Raw genomic sequence first — 26,895 nt, forward strand, 5'->3', positions numbered from 1 at the left:
CAGCATCGAGCTTCTACGCTGAAAGGTCAGGGTTAGAAACCGACCATTGGAGATCCTTATTTATTTGTCTATTTATTGTGGCAACTAGTGACACCTAGTGTCCCAACTTGATCATTAATCGCCAGGAACATACAAACCGCAAAGGGAGGAGAAAAGCCCCCAAAGAGAGCTATCGCCTTAAAAAAGAAAGGCTAAGGTGCATCAAACCATGTTCACTGGCAGTTTCTTCAGTTGTTGAATGCAGCTGTAAGAATGCTCGCGCGGTAACGGTGTGCTTGTTTGTCTAACCTGTACACCAACATATTCTCGGTTTAACGCTTCCTTGAACAATAAAGCCAGTGGGCACGCACCAAGCGTGCACGTGCGTGCGGCCTATGGATTGTCTTTTATGCATTAAATCATCAGTATATAGGCATCACACTTTTACGTATGTAGCGCCATGACAGCTGCCGCTTCGATGCACGTCAAATTACTAGCAGCGCGTGGCTCGCTTTCACTGAAGGAGATTCCACTGGCGTACGTGCTCTCAAACATGCGCCTTTGACGCAGTGGTCTCAGCGGGGTTCTTCATATATACAATACAGGCGACTCGTTTGAGAATGTCATGTACAGTCACGCGCAATATGACTTCCAACACCCGTGTTCGTGGTCGAAGGGGCTCCAGGGCTGCGCGGCGGCACTAACATGCGAAATAGCGGTTTAATAAATACCACTAATTGAAGCTGTGTTTAGGTCTTGAACTTACCCTGTGTCCGCGCAGCCGTAAAGTCTTCGAGCCCCATCGACCAGGGGCACCGGTGTTGCAGGTCGTATTGCACGCGACTGTACGTCTGTTTAAGACCTATATAGCACTAGAAGAAAATTTTTAAAAGAAAAAAAAAATGAGGGAGAGACCTACATTAGCTGGTCAAAACCGTGCACCGACCGTTAATCGCACACGCGTGGGTTCGATAACGCACCAGAGGTTGCACTGTATACTTCATAGTCTCACGCCCGCCGGAATGCAAGGTGCTTACTTTCACATTCTCATGTAAAATTAAATTCAGGGCCTTTTATGCACCAGAACCCCGATATGATTATGAGGCACGTATACGTAGCGGGGGACACCGGATTAACTTTGACCGCCTGGGATAGCTTTACGTGCACCCGATGCACGGCGAACGGGTGGCCTTTTGCGTGCCCCCCTCCCCCCCACTTCCCATCGAAACGCGGCCGGCGTGGCCGGCCCTTGATCCCGCGCTCTCTGGTTTAGCAGCGCAACACCCAAAGCCACCATGGCGGGCACATTCTTGTTTCTGCACTCAGTTTCGCAAAGTCACAGCGCTCTTCAACATGGCTTTTATTTATTTATTTATTCATTTCTTTCTTTATTTGTTTATCTAATGTTATGACTGGCGAGATTCCAATTTGACAACATAAAAGGGCCGTCAGGACGGCTCCCTCAATAATACTGGCTGCTATTGTTCCTTGGAGACACGCGTGGGAGATGTGATTCTCGGGGACGGCGCATAAAATTTTGCTATGTGTGTATAGTTGTTTCGCAATGGCGGCTTGCGCTTTGGTCTCTCCGTTACATCCACACCCAGGTTACATTCTCTAAATTGCGTGCATCATTAGATCATAATTTCACAGTGGGAGCGCCGATATTGTTCCGCGGCTTCCGTTCATTACCACAGTCCTTTGCTTATTTGTTCATTACTATTCGGAAACTGCTCACAGCTGGCCCAACTCGCATTTCGTGCTTGCAAGCGGGAAGCAGCCGCCGAACACGCGACATCAACACATGCTGCTGTCAGGCCCAACTCAGGTATTAAGCACTGCGTTGAATGGGAGCGATGATGCGCGCATTAATCAACGCTGGCAGTAACTAGTCGTGAATCATTTTGTCGTACGAGACGGTGGCTCAAGAGTCAACGCTCTGATTTCAGTTCACCTTGCTGAATAGTATAGTGAAGTGCAAGGTTTTAATGAAATAGCTTTACGAGGTTCATTCAAGAGCGCCAGGTGCTTTGGCTTATCATCGAAAACAGTTGAGAGAGAGCGGGAGACGCGTGGAGGCGAAGAGAAGGAAAGAACATATTTAAGGTGTGAGGGAAAATATAGGCCTGTGACGCCAGGAGGAGGCGTGGCGCTGGAGAGCAGGAAGCGCGAGGCGGTCGCGGGTGATTATATAGTCAGCGTCACGTGACCTCGCAGCATCCTATTCGAGATAAAGTAAAAGGAGAAGAAAGAGGGGCGTCAAAGCGAGACACCGAAGCAGCGCGAAATTATACTTGAAGCGTTACGAGTCGCGAGGAGGCAACAGAAGAAACATGAAAAGTAAGATAAAACTTCATCAGTTTGCATCCGCTACGCACGTATTGCTTAAGCCGTTGGTTAGTGCAAGAGCAACGACTTAGGGAACGCCTGCCGTATATGCGGGAGAAAATGCGGCTTTCGTAAAAGTTCATGTAAATACTATACGCAGGAACAATGTAAGACTCCGAAGAAAGGGATATGAATGAAACCTACGCGAGATTCTCGCAAGAAAAGTTTATTGGCGTGCACCATGGAAAACCATGGAGATTCATTCAATACGAATGTCTGGTGGGCGATCATCGATTGATAAAACCCTCCAGATGCTATAGAATAACATCTCACTCGAGCGATAACCTGAGGAGTGCGTAGACTTTTGAAGCAGTCTGTTTTGTAACGCTAGTGGTATTTTCGGTTGCACAGAACGCCTAAGCGGCAACTCTCTCTCTTTCCTTTCTTCTTTCTTTTTTTTTTTTTTTGAGGTTGCGTCGACTGGCGCAGTTTTTTCGCACCATGCTACAACCTTCTGTTTTCACGACCAACATATACAGAAAGGAATAAAGTAAAAGCACGGTGTCTAGCCAGGTGAGAAAATCCAGTTTGCTACCCTGCATTAAGGAAGGAGGAAATGAGAGGTGTAAAAACGTGAATTATGGGTGATATGCTACCACTGGTAATCACGTAGAATAGGTCTGAGGTCGAGTTCAGTAAGCATTCCTTTCTTAAGGGCACTTTGATACTGGTCGGCCATCTTAACTAATAATATGCCCAACGTCAGTATAGGCTTGCATTTTCTCTTACGAACAACTTTAGCAAAAAAGCTTTGCTGTGAATACGTACCCAGGACTACAGGAATTACACCGGACAGCACCAAACTAACGCCTCGATGCCGGGGCCACGACAACCCGACAATATATCCCTAAATGGGGTCCAAAAATAGTTGCCACACGCAGTAGCCGCTGCTCGGCTATAGTTCGCGGTCGAGGTGACTGCACATCAGACATAAGTCGGCTATTTTCAGTTATCCACAGCGACAGTACCAATACAGATGTTTTTACAGCGAAAGCTGTGTATGACTAACCTTCCGTAGTTTTTACTGCGTCCGGCAACAGAAACGGACCTAGCGATTGCTAACCAACCCATACGGGTGCAGTGCGGCGGCGCAGGTGCCAAAATGCGGAACAGATTAGAACGCTCGCCGTGAACAACAGCGTGGCGTCAGGGTTATCGCAGTATATAAGCAGAAAAGGTATCGGCGCTTAAAACAGGCGCGTTAACGATGGGGCGGACACGTATTGTTGGCACACCCTAAGAACAACATGCGTACGAGGAGCGCCGGAGGGAACTGCAACGAGAATGTAAACGGCGCCAGCGCGAAACGACCACTGACGAAGAACGTTCCCGTGATGCTCAACGAAAACGACAATCGCGAGCACGGGCACCTCCGAACGAGCAACGACGCCGGACTCGCCAACGCAAGAAATGACAAAGATTACACTCTGTGAAGATCGAATGGCAGCGAAAGCACTTTGCTTTTCGTTTGAGGTCTTTGACTGTCGTCAGATTTCGCTGCCATTCCATCTTCACAGAGTGGAATGGTTGTCACTCTCGATAAAAGCCAAAGCTCTGCGTCAAGCTGGCAAAAAAAGATAAAGAAATCAGCCCTGTCTCGCTTCTTTGTGAGCATATTAGACGAATCACTCTGTCAATTGTGTGCGTCATGGCTTGCGCTTGACACTGTATGTGCGTGAATTGTGACCCTAGCGTCGCGCCAGAATGCCGTGCGTTGTTCTGATTCGCCGAATTCATGCCGCAACAAATGCCTGTGCTAAGCGTGAAGTCTGAACATCACGTTCTTGTAGGGATGATTTATTACACGGAGTAGATGGCTGTGGTCGCGGAGACGATAACTTGGCCATATAACACGCAAAGGTGCACCTCGCGCACTTTTCACGGATGTCGGAACCGCGCTCCCAATCACTGGACATTTGTATAGCTGCAGCTATGTTTGCACGAGGGTTTTCCATTAAACCTGCTTAAGACATTAACAACTGGTTTCGTTTTGCTGGTGTCCTGCTTACCGCACTATCACAGCGAGTTCTTTTTTTTTTAAATAGTCCTGTGTTTTTTAAACCAGTGACTCTCCGATATGATACGCAGGATGTTTACCTTTGTCAGGAGTAATGCAGCGCTTGCCTTCTTTTGTCGCATCTCGTTGGCGTGTTCTTGCCCGAATAAATTAAAATTAAAATTGAAGACAGATGCCCGATCAGAGGTTCATAGGTGGTACATTCTTCTTTACTCTTTGCCGTAATCTGTGACGCCACAGGGTACTTGAGAATTTCGTAGTGACGTCGCGTGACCCACCTTTCACATTTACTTCGTTTCTCGGCAAATTCCCAGGCGTTAGCCCTCGATGTAAAGTACGTTTATGCTCTTACAGCTCTGTGTGACTTCAGGGCTTTCCTTCGGGTTCCGTTCAGTGACTTTTCGTCAATGCCGTTTTTGCAGCCAAAATTTGTTCGAATAATTTGATACAGCATGGAAACAGGCTGAGTGAGCCAGGTAAAAGTCAGCGGGAACGCTTAACGACCATCCACTGCTTAATGATGATCATAATGGCGAACTTGGTTCTATAGGTTGTCTCGCGGTATTATCACCGAGGCGCCGCCCACTGTGTTGGCGCCGTATTTATACCCGCAGCACATTATCCCCTTTTCCTTTATACTTTTGTGGCACTGGTTGGGTTGCCTTTAGCCATCACCCCAACATATTCTGTCCTATCCTATCCTATTCTCTGAACCTCAGTGGGAGAGGAGGAGAATAAGTTAGGAAATGAAAAACAAAGCTAAGGAAATAAGTATGAGGAGAACGTTGATTCCAGCAACCATCCCTGTCCTACCACTCTTAATCAACGAGCGTATCCAGCAGTCCCATGTGATCTCACAGATTCCGATCGGTATGTGTGCACTAGGTTCCATGTGATCATTCGGAGTTATATGTACATTTCTCTCTTTGAGTGCAATGGTTGTATTGAATATAGATTGAGTAAATTAATTTTTGTAGTATTGGATTTGAAGGTTGCGTACGGCTTCCTTTTTCTTTTTTATCATGTGGGGCGCACCGTACCCTTAGTTGTTCTTGCACAGGATGAGGAGGAGGAAAAGGTAGAAAGGAAAGGTAGGGAGGTCAACCAGACGCACGTCCGGTTTGCTACCCTACACAGGGGAAGGTGTTTAAGGGAAGAAAAGAAAGGAGATGGAGGGAAGAAGGTACTATCAGTGAGAATGCTCGCGGTTGTTCATAACTTCACGCCTATAATCGGTCACTGAGGCCAGTCGCTTTCATGAAACGTAGCAAGCCCGCGTCGATTTGTATAGGCCTGCGACGCGTGGGGCCATGGTCCGAGAGTCTGTCTCTGAAAATTGTCTGCTGTGTAATCGGTTTAACACCCTCCGAATAACGTCGCGTTCTATCCCATAGAGATCACAAAAACACAACACGTGCCCGGTCATCTCTTCACTGTTGCACGAGTCACAGATCGGTGTGTCGGACATTCCAATAAGGAATGAGTATAGCTTTCGTAAAAGCCACCTCTAACCAGAGGCGGCACAGTAAAGTTGCATCACGGCGGGAGAAGTTCGATGGAATCTGCAGCTCCAATGTAGGATCCAGCCGGCGGAGACGGCAGTTATAGAAAATCGGGGTTTTCCGCAAAGTTCTAGTCTTGGTTTGAGCAAGTACACGAAGACCCCTCGCAGCAGCTGTCCTTGGTGAGGAGCCTGCAATACTTCGGTGCAGCAGGCAGGGCTTAGTTTCCTATTTTAATTATGTTACTTTTATTAATTTTTATTGCCCAACACAACCCTTATGTCCTTGGTGAGGGTATAGTAAGTGTCAGGGTTTCCTTATGGGCTGACCGGGCGGCATCGTCAGCAAGGTCATTTCCGACGATGCCACAGTGCCTCGGAAGCCATTGGAAAATGATATCATGTCCGCTTACGAAGGCTTGGTGGAGAACCTGTCTGGTCTCAAACACCAGTTGTTCATGCGTCTAGCGTCGTAATGATGATTGCAGACTCTGAAGGGCTGCCTTGAAGTCACAAAACGACCCACTTTCGAGGTTTGGCTTGTTCGATTTAATTAACAGCGGCACATAGAGCGGCAAGTTCTGTTAACTAACTAACTAACTAACTAACTAACTAACTAACTAACTAACTAACTAACTAACTAACTAACTAACTAACTAACTAACTAACTAACTAACTAACTAACTAACTAACTAACTAACTAACTAACTAACTAACTAAACTTTATGTTCTTTAAATAGAGGCTGTAAAGGGGGAAGTATTCATAAAGGGCTGAAGAAATAAAATTCCGGGATGTTCTGGTGCCAGCACTACGATAGTCGCAAGGTCATAAGGGAATCATAGTGCATTATCCACTAGCATCAAATTCTCTTCAAGAATCTTAGTCTTAGCTTTCTTGCTTTTCAAAGCCTGCCTGTGTTGTGTACAGCTTTCAGGGGACACGTGCAGGATTTGTCCATGCTTGTGCGAACGATTGATTCCATACCAGTGGGATACGTCGCTTCTGATAGGGGCCAATTTGAGGGTTAAACGGCGTCGGCATCCTGCCCCAAGACACACTTGCTTCCGTTGTCGAAAGAAAGCGTGGGGGAAAAAAGTGTGTCATGTTGCTGACGTTCGCAGCATTGTCTCGCGTCAAATCATATTCACGTTCACAACATTGTCTAGAATATTGGTCGCGCTAAACGTTCTCGTCCAGGGATAATACATACCGAGAAGATTTCGAGGCCGTTTAGACTTTAGAGTCTAATTGAATTACCTCCGTCAAAGGCAGGGAAAATGACGGTTGCTTATCATTCATGAAGTAAGATACTAAATATGCTGCCTGCGTGCATTACTATTTACCTAATAACATGTTTTTTTTTTCTTCTTGCGCAGGCCTAGCGGTTGCCACGCAGCGACCGCGCTGCCTGTAAGTCAGCGCTGAAACAGCAGCGGCATCGTCACGGCGACAGAGCCCCGGATGTGCCACAGCCACGCGACGGACACGGTGAAAAAGAGACAGTGAACACGTGCACATAGTGCTTCACACAAGTGTGCGACATGGTGGTGCGCGCGTTTTGTTTTACGTTATCGTTCACATTCCGCCTTCGAGACGCGAAATCCGCGACGAGGCTTGGATCAAGGGAGCGCTGAGTACCGACGCACTGAGTCAAGTCGAAGCCGTGTTTTAGGGTCGGCAAGCCTGTACAGAACTTCTTAGGATAGGGGGGATGGGGAGCGGTGGGGTGGCCCGCATGCGATCATGCGCGTATGCATCGTGTTTTGCCAGGGCAGTGTTTCACGCAGTGAATTCTTTCAGCTCAGCCTGGAAGCAGCGGCTAATTTGAGATCACTGTCACGCGTACGGAACAATGAGATGAGCCGGTTTTTCGAGATAGTTGAAACTCGTGCCGTCTGCGTAAACCGAGGCGATGTGCTTGACAGTGGCCCGTGGTGGCTCAAGCCGAGAAAAAGAAAAGCAAGAAAGAAAAAGTACATGTCTCTATTACTTAGTGTCGTCCTAACTTTTTTCTTCTTCTTTTTGGCAAAGACGGCGAAAAGTGATTCAATACGTGGAAGTTTGTCAGTGCTCATTGTGCTGTAGCGTCTCGCCCGATTCACTGTCCGGCCATGCAGAGGATGTACATCGGGAAATTGGAATTTTCGTTCGATATACGTGATAGAGAAACTTCAAAGGAAATGCTTTCGGATGCGTGTCGCGGACAACGCTAAAGTGTGTTGCGGTTCAGTTTCGCTGTGTAAACACGCGTGCGCGAATGTTTCATGTGTTCACTTCATTTACTATTTATTTGTCGAACATCGTATTGCGCTCATCATTGAGCATTCCCGAGAGGTAACCGTTCTTGACTCACGGGCTCGTTGCAGTCATTCTCCAGCACACAAGTTTTACGTGTGCACAGAGCCAGCGTTGCATCCGCGTGGCAACATCAAAACGTTTCAAGCCAGAAGTGTAGCGTGGTCGGGCTTATTAAGCCACACAGCGCGCCTTCGAGTCGGAGGCCAACTTTCTAGTCAGCACTTAGCGGCACTCAATCAAAGCCCACCTGTAGGGTTTGGAAATGTGTGTTTGTTTTGGTTATCATAATATTTTGCTCGCCTCACGTAGGCACTGGCTTTCATGTCAGTGCGTGTGGATGCAATTAAAGAAGGATGAGATAAGTTAAGTTTAGTGCCGTGGAGGAGAGCACACGACTTACGCTAACGCAAGCTTGACAGAACTCAGAACGCCACCACGCCTACGTTAGGTTTTGCGGAGTAAGTGATGCCCGTCTGCGAACTGTAGAGGCGCACTTAATGTTACAATAGGCTATGCACGACAGCCGAGCAGCGGCAAAGGACAATCGGAACATAGCGAGACTTGTTCCCACACAAATGAGCGGCAACGTCGCAGTAAATTCTTTCAAAAAGTGTGTGACTCAAACCGCTGGCTATCGCATAAGGCCTATCGCAATAGTGCATATAGTATAGTCAGCGTTTCTTTATCTCTTCAACATAGGTGTCAATTTCACACATTGGGCGGTATGATCTGCCTGGCACTTTTTACAATAGCACACGTGTGATGTCGCAAAAGACAAAACAATTAGCGAGTAGCTTTAACGAGAGCTTTTCGCATGATTTATTGAGCAGACGCAAAAATGCTTGCAAACCGCTGGCATTGCGCCAGCTTTATCTCGCCTAGCGCACAATGCCGTTAACCACTTAACAACTGTCGATTGTTAGATCGATCGCAGTTTACCGAAAGGGCTTACGTTGAAACTTGGAACAAGGGAGCTGAAACTTGGAACTCCGAGGCATGACTTTAAGTGGAGGGAAGCGAGTGATATGGTCAGAACATATCCTTTCAGATATTTCTAGTAACTATGAAAAAAAGAAACGAGCATACCATGAATGTGGATTGTTTAACTCCTGTGCAAAAAGCGATGGAGCCGCTCACCCATTTTACAATATTGCTGTGTACGATGCAATAAATTATGGGCTGAATGACATCTCGTGCGGAAGTTTAGTCTTGCCCGTACAGACATCTAAATTGTACACATTACCGCGAGGGAGCGTGTCGCGATTTCCTTTGTTAAGATCAGAACGCCAATTCATCCCATGAGAGTAACTGCGGTCGGTTGTGCACACAACTGCAATAATTAACGTCCTTTGGACAAGAAAAATACGTGGAGCCTTATAATAACTTACAACTGTGCTGCAATTTTATTTTATAAGCACAGGACAATGTTAATATATATATAAATTGCCCGGTAATGCTCACATACAGTTCCACATCGAGGAAAATTTGAAGATTTTGTTCCCGTTTATTTCTAGCAACGGAGGATACTTTCGTATATCTATAAAAAAGAATCAAATGGTGTTTGAATTAAAACTCATTTAGTATAATAATTATCTTATTAGCAATTGGTTTGCTAAGCTAGCTATAGCTGAAAGCCCTCTCAGGCGTATCAAGGGTTTCTCCGTCTGCCTTGTAAGTGGGTAATATAACCTAAAAGTGAACATCTTTTTTTGTTATATAGGCCGGTTTGTGCCGTAAGGTTATAGTTCTTACGCTGTACCTTTCTATCAAGCTTGCGTCAGCTTGTGAAAGTCACCTCAACGAGTAGTCAAGCGAAATGAATCGAATGTCGGCGTGTGATCGGCTCACGTTTTTGCTGTGATTGTATCACCACATTGCTTGCCAAAGGCACAAAAGTGCCATTCATTCCAATGGTGAACAGTTCGCTTTCATTTTCGCGTTACAAGTTGTTTCTCGTTGTGCAAGCACGTGCATTTGAGTCATTATTTCGTTTGAAATCTGTCGCATTTATTTCAATAAAGAGAATAATAAAGAAAGAAAAGGCAAATAGTTTGAGAAGTTGCCTTTGTTGTATACTTCTTTTACTGCATCTGTTGAAATCTCTCACGTGTGTTATTATTATTATTTTTTAAAATTTCTTTCTTCATAATGCATAGTTCTCAATAAATGGTTTTACCAACTGCTTTTCACATGCTGAATTCATGTTTCTTAATGTCCCTGGCTATTTCAGTACTTTTGCAGCACGCGCCCGTCTTCTCGTTGAAGGAATTTAGTAGCAGTAAGAAACGTTTCCTACACAACAACCGACGTCGTCGCCACGCTAAAAGAATCCGCGACTTTATAAACTGTTCAGAAAGAAAATTTATTGTCATGATGTATCATTTCTTTTTTGCAATAATTAACAGCAGGACATCGTAGCACGTATCGTCGTCCAGCTAGCTATATATATATATATATATATACACTATCGCGCTTGGATAACTTTCCTTTATACCTCGTCAGGGCTTTACATAGTTTAGCATATATTACTTCGCTCTACGAAAGGCTGAAGATGTGAAGATGTAGTTCTGAGGCGTACACAGTGCAGCATTATCGTCGCGTAGTGAACCTCTCCACAGTGGTAGTTCTTGATCTACTTGACGGCTTGGCGGCTATACTCTGCGAATAGCATCGTGCAGCTCATCGACCTATGCCTTCACGAGCCATGCATCATTTACTAAGTTAAAATTAATCTATATAGAAATCAACGAAGCTAAATTTAGGCTAAAGTAAGCTGCCTAACGGAATTCTAGCTGTTCAAGGCGACATCACTAACCAGTGGCCTAGCCAAGAACCTTTCTTTTTTGTTGTTTTTGAAGAAGTGGGGGGCTTGCAATTGACCGGAGGAGAGGAGGACCGCGTACCCAGTGGCCCCTCCCCCCTGCTCACGTGACCCTACACACGCACTGCCCTGTGTACGCCTCTGTCACTAACTGAGAAAAGAAAACTAAGGTAGTTAAACGACGGCAGATTGGGGAGTAACCCAATGGGGCTCCGATTGACTACCCTGCTGCGAGCGGAGGGTGTGACCGAGTATATGCGTTAAGATAATCGTAATGTCAGCCTAAAGTGAAAAAAGAGCTAGGAGATAGCATTTTGCAGCGTGTTGTGCGGTATCACTTGTAATGAACGTTTGCTCTAGGAGAGTGAAACAATGTGCTCGTCACTGTCGGTGTGTAATCGGGCGTTGAGTGCGGCTGGTGCAACTGATACGAAGGTATATTAGTCTTCTAACGTCTTGAGGCCTGAAGAGACCGATACACGAGCCCCACGCAGGTGATTTTGGTTGGGCATTGGCTTTCGGGTCAGCTCGAAGTGCGCGAAGATTTGAACAGGCTCACCGGATGCATTTAATTTTGGTCACAGTGCTGTAGGTAAAATGTCGCGCTTCCTAACCGACTAACCCACAAAACCACCGCCATTGCACAGATTTCGACTGCAACTTCGCCAATTCATTTATGCCAACACAGGAATGGAACGATTCACTGCACTGACAAAATGTTGCCCGCGGTTGTAGAAGAAATAAGCTCATTTAGCTTTGCTCGGTGTTACCATCTGCGATGAAGCATAAGAATCAGACTACGTTACAAGGTCTTGGAGCGAGAGATACAGAGAAAGCTCGTGCACTGATGATGGCCACTTCCATCCTTCAGACCCAATATTTTTGAGTCGCACCCACTTTTATAGGGAAAGCACGGGGAAGGCGGGAGATGGAAATTCAAGACGATGAGCAAAGCGAGAACGAGATAAAAGCGGCAGCCAACGTTTCGACAAGTGGACTTGTCTTTTTCAAGGCGACATATGCTTTCCTCGGCGCAATATATATATCTATAGGTAGGGTTTTGCTCACCCACTTTTACAGTACTCAAGCTTTGTCTCGATGCTGTGCTTACCCACACCACACACACAGAGAGAGAAAGAAAGGATGGAGTGGAAAGGCGGGGAGGCCAACTAGGCGAGCGTCCGGTTTGCTACCCTTTAATGGGGTAAGTGAACGGGAGAATAGAAAGAAGAAAAGACGGAGCGAATGAGCACTGTCAGCACATCGGAGCATGCAGAGGAAGACTATAAATGGTCACTCAGGCCAATGACCTTCAAGAACTGCACTTTAGCGCTCGAGTATATATATATATATATATATATATATATATATATATATATATATATATATATATATATATATATATATATATATATATATATATATATATTGTGTGTCTGCTCCTACCACATTGGAATGACCGATGGCACGACGTGTAACTCATGTAGGAGTGAGGAAACCATTGAGCACCTGTTGTGTGTCTGTCCTCGGTACGACTCTCACTACAACTCTAAACCTGAGTTCGCCCAACATCGATTGCATTCGTTCGACCCATCTATGCAACTGCGACTGTTGCCCGGGCTTCCATGAAGTGAAGAAACAATGCTGTGCCGCTCACGTTTGGGCGTCGCATTCACCAATGCATATATTTATTTGATTGGAATGGCTGATAGCGCCGAGTGCAATGCCTGCGGTGTCGAGGGCTATAGAACATCGATTTTTCTACTGCCCATGTTTTGAAAATAAAAGACATGACCTCTGCACAGCTCTGAACCAGTCAGATAGACAACCGTTCACCTTGAACAAGATCTTGGGACCATGGCCTCGCATATCGCTGCTACAAAAGGCTACAAAGCTCTGGTGCGATATTTAAGAGCTACCGAATTGAGCGACCGTCTGTGATCCGGCCTGAGTGACCGTCAGTGGATATAGAGCAGAAAACTGTTACCGCGTCGGTGATATCCGAAGCGGACTTTTTTTTTCTTTTATTAATCCTCCCCTCCGCTTTTTTTCTTCCCCATGTGTAGGATAGCCAACCTGGCTCAGTCCTGGTTAATCTCCCTGTCTTTCATTTATCATTCTCTCTCTCTCTCTCTAGACCTGCTAGATTCGAGACCATTGTCGGAGTCAAAGACACTGAGCCCGTGGCTACTGACACCAGAATCTACGTGGCCTTCGTAGCTTCCAGAAACTGAAGGCCTTCGTAAAGCGAAAGTGTCAGGGCTCGCACGTTTAATGAAGGTGCCTGCCACGTCGTGCCTAATTACGTGAAAAGACTGAGTGCAGAAAGATCGAATCCCTAACGCTGTCAAAGTGTTTCACTGTTGAAGAATACAATAAAACGAAAGAGTTGCCCTAAATTATGCGTACCAAAAGAAAATATCTGCTTTTAACACGAAAACATTAGGCAAGGAGGCCCTTCTGACTTTGCATCCAACTTACATGGAGCCATTTGATTTCTTCCTAAGAGGCGTAGCTTTTTTCGAATGTGTAATTCTGAGTTTGTTACCTTTCTGACGCACATTTCTTCTGCTGATGAGGTGACAGTCGCAAATCGGCGTGTCATATTCACGCTGTGATTATCAGTAAACGGTAATCGGCGCGCTTATAAACAACCAAGACATTTCGTAGACTCAAAGTTCAATGTACGTACCAGCTGCACTTGGCGCAGTCCTGGCAATGCTCGAGTAGACACGTGACCCACAAGAAACTATCATTTATGGAATGGAAGATATATACATCACAATAACGACCTCAGACATTTTAAGCACAGATGACGGTGCACTTCTTTCGAACAGAGATAGCTATAGCACATGCAAGCGTCGTACACCGTATACACACACAGCATTGCCGCGCATTGAGCGGAGACTTAATAGCTGAGCGGAGTGATATCTAAAAATGCCGGGACGAGGCAACGACAAGTCGTGGCTTGTTTTTGTCTTCCTTGTTTTGCCGCGGATGCTAAACTCGGCTACATGAATCCGTGCCAACAACATAGCGCGCTGGCGATGCCTGCTAAATTTCAGCGCTTGGTTGGCAGCTAGAGGTGACGGCAGCACGTACCGTCACCAGACTTTAGAATGAAGCATATTTTCGGCCTGTTTGTAACCGCTCTCTCTTAGGAAGCTGTTTTTGTAAGGTTTACAAAATATCTATAGCGGGTGCTCTCACACTGAGACAATCCCACCAGCCGTGCTCCCGAGTAGAATGGAGATACAAGGCCGGAGAAATTTGGCCAAATTTTATTTGCGCACCTGTCACTACGTGTACCTATAGCAGCGAATCGGGCAACGTTCCAGGTAAACTCACCGTCGAAATGAGGCGACCAAGAAATGCCGTCGCATTTGAAGTACACTCCTGAGCGTCCCTTGAGTAAACAGGAAGCTATCGAGGCCCTCTTTGAGTGCAGTCCGTGGACGCGCGATTGCTGTCAAATAACCCGAACTCTAAAGCACACTTGGGTTTACTTGGACCCCTTATTTCGCCATCCAGTATACGGTAGGGGAAGATGCGAATGCCTCCAATGCCCATTGTTAACAGGTGCCAGCGATCACAGTCATCGAACGGCCTATTATCTTCTCATAGACTTCACTGCGCAACGGAGGCGCAACCTTTTTTTTACGGAGCGCGCAGCAAGAAAGCAAGCAGAAAAGCAGTTCCGCAAGAGACCGAAGCAGGACTCGTTTGCTTTCAAGAAGGTGTTCCATTCAACTGCTTCCCGTATATGCTTAAGCGCTCGCTTTCTTCTTTCTTTCTTTTTGTTTTTCTTCGGAAGGGCGGATCGGCCACCCAGGGTGAGCGACTCGGAACACACGACCGCACGCCGCGCTGTTCTGTGGCGGTGGACCTCGCTGCAGAGATGCGCTCAAGAAGGGCTGCAGATTCAGCTGGCAAGCCGTTCCGCACTTGTCGTGGACAAAGAGACCGAGCGTTCGGAGTTTACTTGGCGGTTGCGCGCCGGAGTCCGCCCCGCGATTACCGTCATAGTAACGTAAGTGAATGCAGCGCCCTTTAATGCCAGCGCTGCAGGAGCGCGCACGGCTCTTTAAGTATTGTGCTCAAGCGTGGGCCCGCCTACTGAATAGAAAGGGGCGATTTTCGGGTGCACGTGGTAATGCAAGCACGCAATTTGTTGTCCTAATGCACAGGCACAAGTGTGCTTTTCTTTTAGGTCGTTGGTTGACTACAGGCCGTACATTTGCTGTCTGCCATTCTTCCGCGTGCTGTTCTGTTTATTTAGGTTCTTTATTCTTGCAGTAGGATGCGCGTCAGGCATGATCGAGCGTTCTCGGCGGAGCGCGATCCCAACAAGTGGCGTGTCTTAAACTTCGTCTCGATAACTGTCGTGCGCACCTACAGCTTTGGTCAGCACCGACAAAGTTAGTGAAGAAAAGGCATCAACCTCAGCTATATACCCATCACCATTGGCTATACGTTCGAATACGTAATTGTAGTAGTTAGAATATCGGTCAGTGACTGACGGAACAGTGATAGCCGTTTTATTATATTAAAAAATATTTGCGTATTGTTCGGTCTCTGCGTTTAGGTATATCTTTATTATAACAAACGTGAGGAACCGTGTTACTTTCTCCACGGACACAGAGACGCTGCTTTCAACATCAAAACCTGGTATTGAATGAAAGGTGGGATTTCCGCGTTTGTAACATACTAGCTTTTGTTAAGAATCGATTGAAAAAGTGATTGCGTACCTGAACAGCTTTGAAATTAGGTTGCGGGTAGATATATTAAGACGGGCAACGCGCTGGCTGTATGCGTGCGCGGCATTTCTTTTTTTTTTTCTGTTTCAAAACGCCCGTAGAGATATTCGTCCCTTGAGGGCCGCCGCCACTTACTCCCAAGCGACAAGAAACAAGTCATCGAATACACGCTACCCGTCACACTCGCGCGGTGTCCTGCCACTCGTCGGGGCGCCTCGCAATGCCTTTACAGCTGGCGGGGCAGAGGCTCCGTGTCGTGGTCAGCCTCACAGCGTGATCCCTGCATACACGTCGCGTTGCCGCGGCACACACGCCCAAATGATCGGCAAAACACTTGACTTGGCTCGGCTGCGAGCGCGCGCGGGCCGAGCCGCGTGCTTCGAGTGGGCGCGGCGGCGGCGCGTGTTGGGGATTTGCAGCGCTCCTTTAATGGAGCCCATTGTCAATGGCGAGTGCGTCCTCGCTTTTTCCCTTCGTGAAGGATGAAGCGCGCGGCGCCCTTTGTACGCGACAACTTGGCGCGTGTGCGCGACCGACCTGCGTCCGCGCCAGACATGCGCGTTCGCCGCCGCGTGAGGTCCTCTGTCGCGCCCCTGTACGAACGCCGCCTTGGAAAACGCCGCTGATGCCGCTGCCGCCGCCTGCAAAGTCACGCGCGAGCATCCGTACAATGCCCCGCTGCTTACAAACTGGTGCGGAGTAAAAGAAAACAGGAAAAAAAAAGAACATCGAAAAGGAGGTCAACACCTGCGTCAGGCGATTTTGCTCGTTCTATAATTATCGCGTATATCTCTGAGAAAGCGGCGAAGTCCCGCGCGTGGGGCTACATAAAAGAGCAGGGGTGACAGCTTTTGAAGCCAACTGTAAGTTATCCACTTAATGTATTTCGTCCGCTTGTTTTATTGGTGTCGTTATAACGAGAAACTCAAAAGAGAGGCGTCTTAGCCGTTAAAGGGAACGAGGCTGTCGCGTGCTCTTTTGTTGTACCTTCGAGAACATCATATCATAGAGGGGGGAGATGGAACACTAAAGAGCACGAATAAACAAAATTTAGACCCCAAGTAATACTTACAGCACAAATAACGCGCTGCAGCAGGTGTGTAGTTGTATGCCAAAGATATATACACGCTGACATAACACAATGAAAGATCGTGATTTGAAGATTGCCTTTGTCCCATCGTCAAAGCTTCACTGCTATAGGTGTGCGGCACATTTTACTATGTAATCGTATAAAGGACACAGATGCTGCTCCGTTCAGTTTGGCTGGGGATCAAGGGGCTTTCGAGCCTTCTATTTATGATTCCACATGTTTGGGAACGCTCTGCCAAAGAAGCCGTCGATTAGATCAGTTCCTCTGTAATCAAATGTGCAACTTCCTACAAAGAACGAGAACAATTTGGAGGACGTTTAAGCTTCGCCTTGAAGAGTGGAACAGGATAGCATTCAAGGATACCTGACTGCTTCACAAGCTTCCCGGCAACTGCAGCTTATGTAACCGTAACGTCGTCCCGGAAACGCTGAGAGGGAACGATATGCAGAAAGGCGAGCTTTCTGGTTGTTTTCTTCAGTTTGTTTCCCCTCCACGGCGGGCGCCGCCACTGCCGCGCATGCGCGGATGCGAGCGCCATCTGGGTGGTGTTGCAAGGAACCGAGCGGGTCGCGCCGCTTCTACTAAGATAACCCTCAAACGGCAGCTGGAAAAGGGGTTTGTGTTCGAGTTCCCGCGTAACACAATTATGTTTTCTCGTATATTCAAGTTACAGACCGACGCTATCATGTTTGTATGCTGCGTGTAAGTTGTACTTTACGAATTTCCTGACGCACTTTACTTTCAGAAATTCAATTATTTCAGTAACACCTCTGCGCCACGCGCAAAGCCTGCATGCGTGGATCGGGATGCGTGGTTCGGGATGATTTTTGTCATACGGACATCGCCGCCGACGCCGCCGCCACCGCCGCCGCCTACACAGACACCGGTTTTTCTGCGACACGGAGCCCTCAATGATATAGCGTAAAAAAAAAAAATATTAGCCAGTTTCACCCGACGGGCGAAGCATTGAGAGCGACAGAAGGGTTTAGTGTTCCACTGAAGCTCCTCAAACGGTGTTCTAACAACACGAGGAAACGACACGTTGACGCTATGCAGAATGCCAGACGAGTGCTGCTGCGCATCAGGAAAAGTGCCCTGGCAGACGCCAGGTGCCTCACAACACTGACACGAGGAGAAGATCCACCAGCGGCATTGCAGTCGCCGAACCTCGATGGTGCGCGACATGGAGGAAGGAAATAACTATAGGAGGGAGCGTTGCGCAACACGGTTGAAGCTAAACGAATCGGCCCAACATGTCATCGTCACGTCAGAGTACACGGTATGTATAGGTTTCAGTGCTCCCGCTCCGGCAGGCACAGCTACGGCAGGGCAACCGAACACGTACGCGCCGATTAAAAACTACCACAAACCAAACAATCCCGGCCAATGCGGTGAGTCTCATAGGGCACTTGTTGGGCCGACACTTCGACGGGAAAAGCGAAGGGAATGGCTTCGCGGGGAGTTGGCTTGCCAAACCTGACTGAACTGACGTAATGATCACTCCTCTAGTTTATTTCCTCCCTCCACGGCGCAGTATAGATGAAGCAGAAAGAAAACCGTCAGCGTTTGTGAGTTAACTGTTGATTGCGCTCAGACAAGTGCATGCATCCCGGTATGGCACGCACACAACTGCAATGCAGGGGCCATAACACTCATGCTTGCAGTGGAAGGCCGAACACAGCTCGGCTGCAGAGCGGATTGAGCAGAGCGTTGGCGGTGTGTCCTTGGCCTCGTCGTTTTTGCAGGCAAATGCACTGGGCGTCTGTCCCGCCTCGTAGTGTTCCTAACTACCAACCTGCTGCTGTAGCCGCCCGCACGTTGACCGCGAATGCACCTTCGGTACTGTGACAACACGGTAGTGACGACGGCGACGGGAAAAAACCGCGTAGAAAATCCGTATAGTCGCTATATCGCAACAAGGAATTACCAGAACAGAAGCAATGCACCTTGATCAACTGCAGGCACGGTGCTTCTGCGCTTCGTGGGAGTCAGAAATCACGACATGCTTTTCAGCAAATAAGCCTTCACAATGGGTATACCTACGCCGGTGATTGCTTGCTCCTTATTTGTGGCTCGCATTGTTTGCCGCGCTAATGAGACCACGGTGGTCCGACGAGGGTGGCCCCGGGCCATCAAGTGCAGGCGCACGAACGAATCGCTATGTGTTACACGAAATAATGTTCGCCCCGTGCTTTACGATAGAACCGAACACGTCTGCAGTCCGCATATGACGTGCGTGCCTTTGTTTCGGGAAGGCAATTAACTAGTCGTGACCAACGGTTGCACGTTCTACAGCGATACCGTAGCTGCGCGTGTCGTGTGTGAAACCACGCGTGCGGCAGAAGGAAATAATAAATTGCTGCCCGTCTGAACTATCATCTCTTTTTTTTTTTGTATAGGGACGGGTAATTGGTTCTTGCGGTTACACGGGTGAGCTCGCTCGAATGCACGCAGTGTATAGAGTGGAGGTCGCGAAGTTTAAGAGAAAAAAAAATTACAGCGCAAAATACACGCCCTGTTGACGCTTCCCGACAGAACGACTGTGAGCGCTGAAGTTGTAAATGAACTTACTGTTCAGAAACGAGGACAGCGGCATAAACGAGCGAACAATTATTGTTATTGTAAGGCTTGGTTTACAGACGTAAAAAATGATAACAGAGATTGTCTCAAGAGCAGAAACGCCTAGTTAGAGAGACGCTCTTAAGAAACCGCTATTACGAACTCAAGAAAGCCTGTGCTTTACATTGTTCTCTCTCTCTCTCTTCTCACGTTTCCTTTTTTGCACGTAGCTGCTCCTGGGCGAACCACCGTGGAGGCCTCTTGTGAACGACTACATTCATTGACCCCCGTGGATACATTGTGTATTGTACATAGAACTGTGATTCATTTTTCACAAAGAGTCATACAAAGTAGGCCAACGTACATGCCTGGTGAGGTATTATTCAATTGAATGTGGTCGCCTTTGTCCGGTCTTTTCTTTTCGTGATGTTATTTTCGTGCCTCTTGTTACACATCGGAAAATAAAGATTGTCCTAGAGATAGGTATACCACTACGAATAACCGAAGAATGACGAGACGCTTGTGTAACGCAGCTGATCTGGACAACCGAAAAGGGCCGCTGTGTTTCCCCCCACATCGCCATACAGGACGGCTTTGTTTCACTGCTTTGCGGCCGATTTACTGGCCCGCTTTTGTAGGCGGACAAAGTGCACAATAACGACACTTTGCGACCACTAATCACACATGAAAGTACCGTGTGCCCGTCGCCGCAAGTCGGCGTCATTGAGAAACATTGCCGATGCTAATGAGCTCTTGTGCGGACGCAAATAGCCCCGCAGAACACACGCGGCCTCCGGCAAACGCGCGTCAAGCTCAGAGCGCCGTCGGAACGGGAGAGATTAACAACTCATTCAGCCGGCCGCTCTTTCACGCTCAAACAGACGTTGAATAGAGTCGCCGGACGCACCGAGCCGTCTCCTATCATAGCAGATTACACAATGACGGAGAGCTGCTAGGCGATCGCCCAAACAACTCCGCGAGTGCGGTGTGTGTACGGGTGCGTATACGGGCCGCGATCGCGATACCGCAGGCGCGCTCACCCAAGCCCTGTGTAGTATATGCATGCGCGAACAACGCGACGGCCCAAGCTGGCAGGAACTGCGCTACGCGTAACGCGTGTCCATCGATCATGGCTCTCTGTGTCGGCCTATTTCCTCCGATAGGAACGACGGCGCGACCCCCTCCACAGCAGCGGCGACCGAAAGAAGGGTGGGGGGATGTAACGGGAAGGGGGGAGGGAGAGGTAAGAAGCGAGAGAAAGGCTTCGGCCCAGTCAGCAGTGCTGTACCACTAGCTTGTTCCTCGCGCGTAACGACGATACCCACCTTCCTTTCCTCATCAATAACTGCCAGCGGCAAACACCAGAGACAACCTCCCTTCGCCTCCAGAGCTCCCGCGATGGCGCGTCGCGCTCGCCCCCGAGCGTGCTCTGTACTACAGACCACAGCAGCATGAGACGTGCGGGACGTGCGAGCAAGAGAGGGACAGCGAGGAGCAGCGGGAGTCGAAAAAAAGCACGATAAGGCCGGCTCCTCGTCGAGACCTTGCGTGTACTACACGGTGCACTTCGGTGGGGGCGCGAGGGCGCGCTTCTGTTGAGCCGCGCCGTTTTATCTTTCGCCACCCGCAGACCGTCAAGAACGACCACCGATACACCGGCGCCTCTTTGAGCGTCCGTGCGTAATGCGACCGCGTATATAGGGACGCGAGGAGAGAGAAATCGGCGCCCCAGCGCTACGCGTTAAAGGATGTCGAAGACAGCCATTAGTGAGCCCTGGCTCGCGGTAATGGTCGGCGATCCCGACTGCCCCTCGCTGCTGCTGCCGATACACCTTTATTATTGCTTTTCTTTTCATCCTCCTCCTGGGTCGTTCTCTTCTTTTTCTCTTTCTCTCGGCAGGCTGTCTCGGCTCGGCGGCCTGTCGTTGGCACCGCTTGTTCCCTCCGTCACGCCTATAATGATGGACAAGCGGACAAGCAAGTCGTCGTCATCGACACCGTCTGCCGCTCCTCCAGGACACCATGTGCACGCGCTGTCCGCCACGCGTGGCGAACCGCGGAAGCGCAAAAAGAAAGAAAGAACGCGAAGCGAAGCGCGCTGTTGTCTCGCTTCCACTTTCCCGAACGCCGCGCACGCAGGACGATAAGTGAAAAAAGCCCCCTGCATAATAAAACGACTCCATATAATTTTTGTTTTCCATTCCCATCTCTTTTAGCCCACCTTTCGACAATATTGTCCTTACGCTCCACCACTCTGTAGAGCATCTAACCAATAAAGAAGGGCGTCAGGCAGAAAGATACGATCTCTCCAATGCTATTCACAGCGTGTTTACAGGAGACGTATTCAGAGACCTGCATGGATTGGGAAGAATTGGGGATTAAAGTTAACGGAGAATACCTTAGTAACTTGCGATTCGCTGATGATATTGCCTTGCTTAGTAACTCAGGGGACCAATTGCAATGCATGCTCACTGACCTGGAGAGGCAAAGCAGAAGGGTGAGTCTAAAAATTAATCTGCAGTAAACTAAAGTAATGTTTAGCCGTCTCGAAAGAGAACAGCAGTTTACGATAGGTAGCGAGGCACTGGAAGTGGTAAGGGAATACATCTATTTAGGGCAGGTAGTGACCGCGGATCCAGATCATGAGAGCGAAATAACCGGAAGAATAAGAATGTGCTGGGGTGCGTTTGGCAGGCATTCTCAAATCATGAACACGTTGCCATTATCCCTCAAGAGAAAAGTCGATAACAGCTGCGTCTTACCAGTACTCGCCTACGGGGCAGAAACCTGGAGGCTTAGGAAGAGGGTTCTACTTAAATTGAGGACGACGCAACGAGCTATGGAAAGAAGAATGGTGAGTGCAACGTTAAGGGGATAAGTGAGTGAGTGAGTTAGAACTTTATTTAGGTCCTGAGGGGAAAGAAAATAAATCCGGCGGCTCCACCCAAGTCGGGGCCGGTAGACAGAGTCCTTGGGCGGCGGCCCGGGCCCTCTGGACAGCCTTGAGCTGAGCGATGAGCTCTGTGCTTCTGAGCGCTGAGTCCCAGGAATACTGGTCGGGATAGTCCGTGCTCTCGTTGCCAGGGCACAGCCAGAGCATGTGATCAGGGGATAAGAAGAGAGCAGATTGGGTGAGGGAACAAACGCGGGTTAATGACACCTTAGTCGAAATCAAGAAAAAGAAATGGGGCATGGGCAGGGCATGTAATGAGGAGGGAAGCTAACCGATGGTCATTAAGGGTTAGGGACTGGATTCCAAGAGAAGGGAAGCGCAGCAAGGGGCGGCAGAAAGTTAGGTGGACGGATGAGATTAAGAAGTTTGCAGGGACAACATGGCCACAATTAGCACATGACCGGGGTATTTGGAGAAGTATATGGGAGAGGCCTTTGCCCTGCAGTGAGTGTAGCCAGAATGATGACGACGCCGACGACGACGACGACGACGAAGAAGAAGAAGAATAAAAAGAAGAAGAAGAAGAAGAAGAAGAAGAAGAAGAAGAAGAAGAAGAAGAAGAAGAAGAAGAAGAAGAAGAAGATTATGATGATGAGTTGCTCCGTGGATATTAATATTTCGTTGAGAGCATATAAATCACGGGGTTCGGTATACTCGCGGCCAATGGTCTGGCATTTCCCTGGAGTAGGAATGCAAAGACGTTCGTGACACTAAGGCCTTGTGGCAGGCTAGAGAAACACGCGTGGTCGAAATTAACTCGCCAGACTTCTGTTACAGCGTCTCTCATACTACGCCGGAGCTTGTTACACAAAAATTCAATTGTTGCTACTCGAATATAAGTGCCAGTACATCGATTGGTCGCTGCCTCGAGCACCCATGCACGCGCTGCCGCTGGTACATGCCGCAGCGTATGAGCGTGGAATAGCGAACCAACAAATAACCATTGTACATTACGATCGGCTTTGAGTTTGTCCTCTTGCGGTGCAACTAGTGATTTCTCTGTATATCTTGTGCCAGGATGTCACTACACCTGGGTTCTACCTTCTCATGTCGGGACGGCAGGTGAAGTTCGTGGACGAAATTGAGAATTCAGCTATGCATTTAGCGCAAGGGAGGCATATACTTGTTGTTTATATGTTTAGTGCTTTTTTTTTCGCCCTTGGAGGGCTGCTGTGAATGGGTTTTTATTAGTGGATGAGAAGTAAAGAGAGAGAGGGGAAGGAAGAGAGTTATTGATATTCAAAGAGCGTCTGGAGGCATTCGTACCAGGTTGTGAGGATATGATGGTTCCTGCTACTTATGTCACAGCTACTAAGTAACACGAAAAGCCTTCATGGAGAGCGCGAGAAGCGACCGTGGAGAAAACATCGTGCTGCTCTGGACGAGAAGCTTGTGGTGACGAGTGCAGAGGGGTAAGCGGGATTGCAGGAACGCCTTATTTGCAATTCGCGATCGTCCTCGCTGAAGAAGAGATGTCCTGTGTCTCGTGATTCGACGCTGTAAGTGTTGGGGTCGGGCACGTAAAAAGGGGTAGCTGGCCCATGCCGTCGTCCGACTCATCAACGCTACGGACGTTGTTGAAGGAAGGAACGTGTTCTCATCGAGAGCGATGAGTACTCAGTTTATTTACAATATCTACATGAAGAGCGGAGAACGTTGCATCTCATCAGTGTAGCATGACTGATGTGAAGCTCACCCAGGAGCCGTAAACGTCCGCCTAAGTCCTCTCTGTCCTCCCTAGATCCCTAGGCGAGGGAAATCTGCTCCCTCCCCCGCTCCCCATCACCCAGTGTGAGGGCGAGCGTTCACACAATTACTCCCGCACCTTGTTTCACTGAACACACAGGAAGGAGAGCTTCGTAGACGGGGATTGCCACGCTTGACGTAAGCTGGCGCGTCTTGATTCCTGGGATGGCCCCGCAGTTAGCTGGACCGTCTGTCAAAGGACCGTAGCAGTTACCGGAGTCCGTGAGGGGACGCCTTAGAACACCCTTTTCCAGTGGTTTTCTTGCTCCCATGGGTCCGCGAAGGCGACAGCGAACCAACAAGCAATACTCGGTCCACCAAACGTGGCTCGCCTTACCGGTGCCGCATGTCTGTCCGAGGGTGACGCATTGTTAACTTCACGAAGCGATTCGTCGCAGTGGGGCAGGAGAGGCTAGAAGGTCGCTACCCCCGCTGGCCGATCGTAACAACGCGCTGACGGAGGATACCATGCTTTATATACATTTAGTAGGGGCAGCAATGCAGCGACAATCGCGATGCCATTTGTAAACGTCACGAGACAAATGTCGCCTGTTTCGTTAACTCGTGTGAATTTGAGGAAAACATTGGATATCTAATTGATTCCGCTACTGAGGAAAAGTGTAAACGAAAAAGAAAATAATGGTCGGTTTCCTAGAGAGTTTGAAGCATTCCAACAGCGATAGCTTGCTGTGCTGTCCACGGACTGGTGCAGAATACGCGGGCGTGTAGACTCTCATAGAACACAACTTTCGCGAAGCCCTTAATGCTCAATGGCAGTGCACGAAGGTGAAGCCAGACACTGATGAGTGTCACAAACGACACCCCCCTTTAAATGTGTTGCGGACAGTTGCGCTCCTGTGTGAACTATTTGCGGCTTACCATGCATGCCGTAATCTACCATCACATCTCTGCTTTATCTCGTAGAGTTATACCTATGCCTGAGTAGATTTTGCTCCCGTTTCTCCCCTGCTTTTTCTCCCGAACAACCCAATCAACTCTTAATTATCTTTTGATTATCATTTAACGCTAGCCTCATCTTTGATCCGCAGTGCTATGGACGTTCCGTACGGTTCTGGATGGATGAATGGATATGTTGACATCACATTGCAAGGTGCAGTCTGGATTTTTTATGCAGCATACAGAAGTCCCTACCTGTTGCGAATATTTGCTGCTTTATCTTTTTGTCCTCATGGCGGCCAACTTGGTCCTCAGAAGGCAAGGCACTACCCTTCGTGTTCACGAAAATGTCATGGTACTCTAGCCATACACAGTTCCTCTGTAAAAGAAGAAAAAAAATCATGTAGATCCAACGCAGATTTGGAATCTATGTGAAAAAGCGAAACTTTCGGGAAGTGGTTAATAAAACGCCGTAAAACTGTGCATCTTCCGCAAAGCGCTTTGGCAGCATCGCGATTATGTCTTGACCATCAAATTAACAAATCAGCATCGCTGGCACGGTGACCGCGTTCTGGTGGGGGCTGAGTGCTAAGCCGCTCATGTGCCGTACATTGGGTGCTGTTACGTCTCAACACCACTAAGGCGTTAATTGGACGTTTGCCACGAGTCAAACCACCACCACCCACACACCTGCGCTTATGCAGAGGTTGTTTGGATCGGACTGCTGGTACGATCTGTTGGGAACTCGGCGCTGACGCCCGTGGTTGTACCTGGGTCGCAAGCCCCAAGGGTAGCGTTGGCCTGGCGGCCTGGGGTACAACTGCAAGCATCCGAAGGTCCCGGCAAAGCATGAGTCGACAGGTAACAACGAAACAACTTGTTTATTTTAACATCGCAAAGAGTTGGCGGTCAGGTTTGACCGAAGTAGAGAGACGGGAGAGCACTTCACTCAACGGAAGAAATCGGAGCCCTCCTCTGGCGTCCGGGGGCAGCTGTTTTTATACTCTCGCAGTTGAGGGCAAGAAGGAACCCCTCAAAAGACGAGCACGTGAATGTACAATGGGCTAATGGTGACGCACACTGTCGTAGCGATGCCGTAGCACCATGTCGTGGCGCTGCGCACGATCTCGTAGCACCTGGTCGTGGCGCTGCGCAGCACACTGTCGTGGCGCTGCCGGTCGGACACAATGACTGTAACGAGAAGATGGTCCCTGCTTTGGCATCGCCTGTTTCGGGCACAATGACTGGAACGAGATCCCTGCTTTGGCATCGCCTGTTTCGGGCCCAATAACTGGAATGAGATCCCTGCTTTGGCATCGCCTGTTTCGGGCACAATGACTGGAACGAAATCCCTAGGCGGTCGCATCGCCGCAGACGCGCCTGGAAACACCTGGCGATGAGTGTTGCGGTGACGACGATCGGGCCAAAATGTCCGCCGCCCCGCCGCCGTCGCGCCGGCAAAACCACGTGTCGCAGGCGAAACGCAACAGACCGCCCCGCCGGGGAAAGGAGATCCCGATGGACAGGGGACTGCATCCGCTGTCCGGAGGGATGTCGCTCGATGATGCTCATAACCGAAGTCGGGCGTCCCTTGACGTTTCTTGAGCGCAGCGCACAGAGAAGGCCTCGTTCTCTCGTTCAGGTTCGCACGGGACACTGCAAAGTGACTTCGGGAGAGTTCACATTTTTGTTCTCGTTCCCGGCAAGCGTTAGAACTACGCTGAAAACTCAACCGCTCAGTCAGCAAGCACGGCACAACCCTCACTAAGCCCTGCCAGGCTCTTTCCCCTTTTTATACCACTGCCTAGTTCCTTACAGTAGTCTAGCATCACTCAGAACGCGTCCACAAATTGAAAAATTGCACTAGAAAGCATATCATCACTTTGAA

At 48.6% G+C, this 26,895-nt stretch overlaps 1 protein-coding gene across 3 annotated transcripts in view; it reads right to left on the reverse strand.

Annotated features, from left to right (window-relative positions):
* Positions 1-26,895, reverse strand: part of LOC142572431 (progranulin-like) — a 461,641-nt gene that overhangs the window by 163,644 nt on the left and 271,102 nt on the right. For 2 of the 3 annotated variants that reach the window (XR_012826080.1, XM_075681534.1), the window contains exon 4: positions 25,263-25,386. The exons of the other annotated variant lie outside the window; for it this stretch is intronic. The gene's annotated coding sequence lies outside the window, so the exon portion shown is untranslated. The remainder of the gene's footprint in view (positions 1-25,262; positions 25,387-26,895) is intronic. 3 annotated transcript variants of the gene reach the window in all.

Source organism: Dermacentor variabilis, chromosome 2 (assembly GCF_050947875.1).
Source record: "Dermacentor variabilis isolate Ectoservices chromosome 2, ASM5094787v1, whole genome shotgun sequence".
NCBI lineage: Eukaryota > Metazoa > Arthropoda > Arachnida > Ixodida > Ixodidae > Dermacentor > Dermacentor variabilis.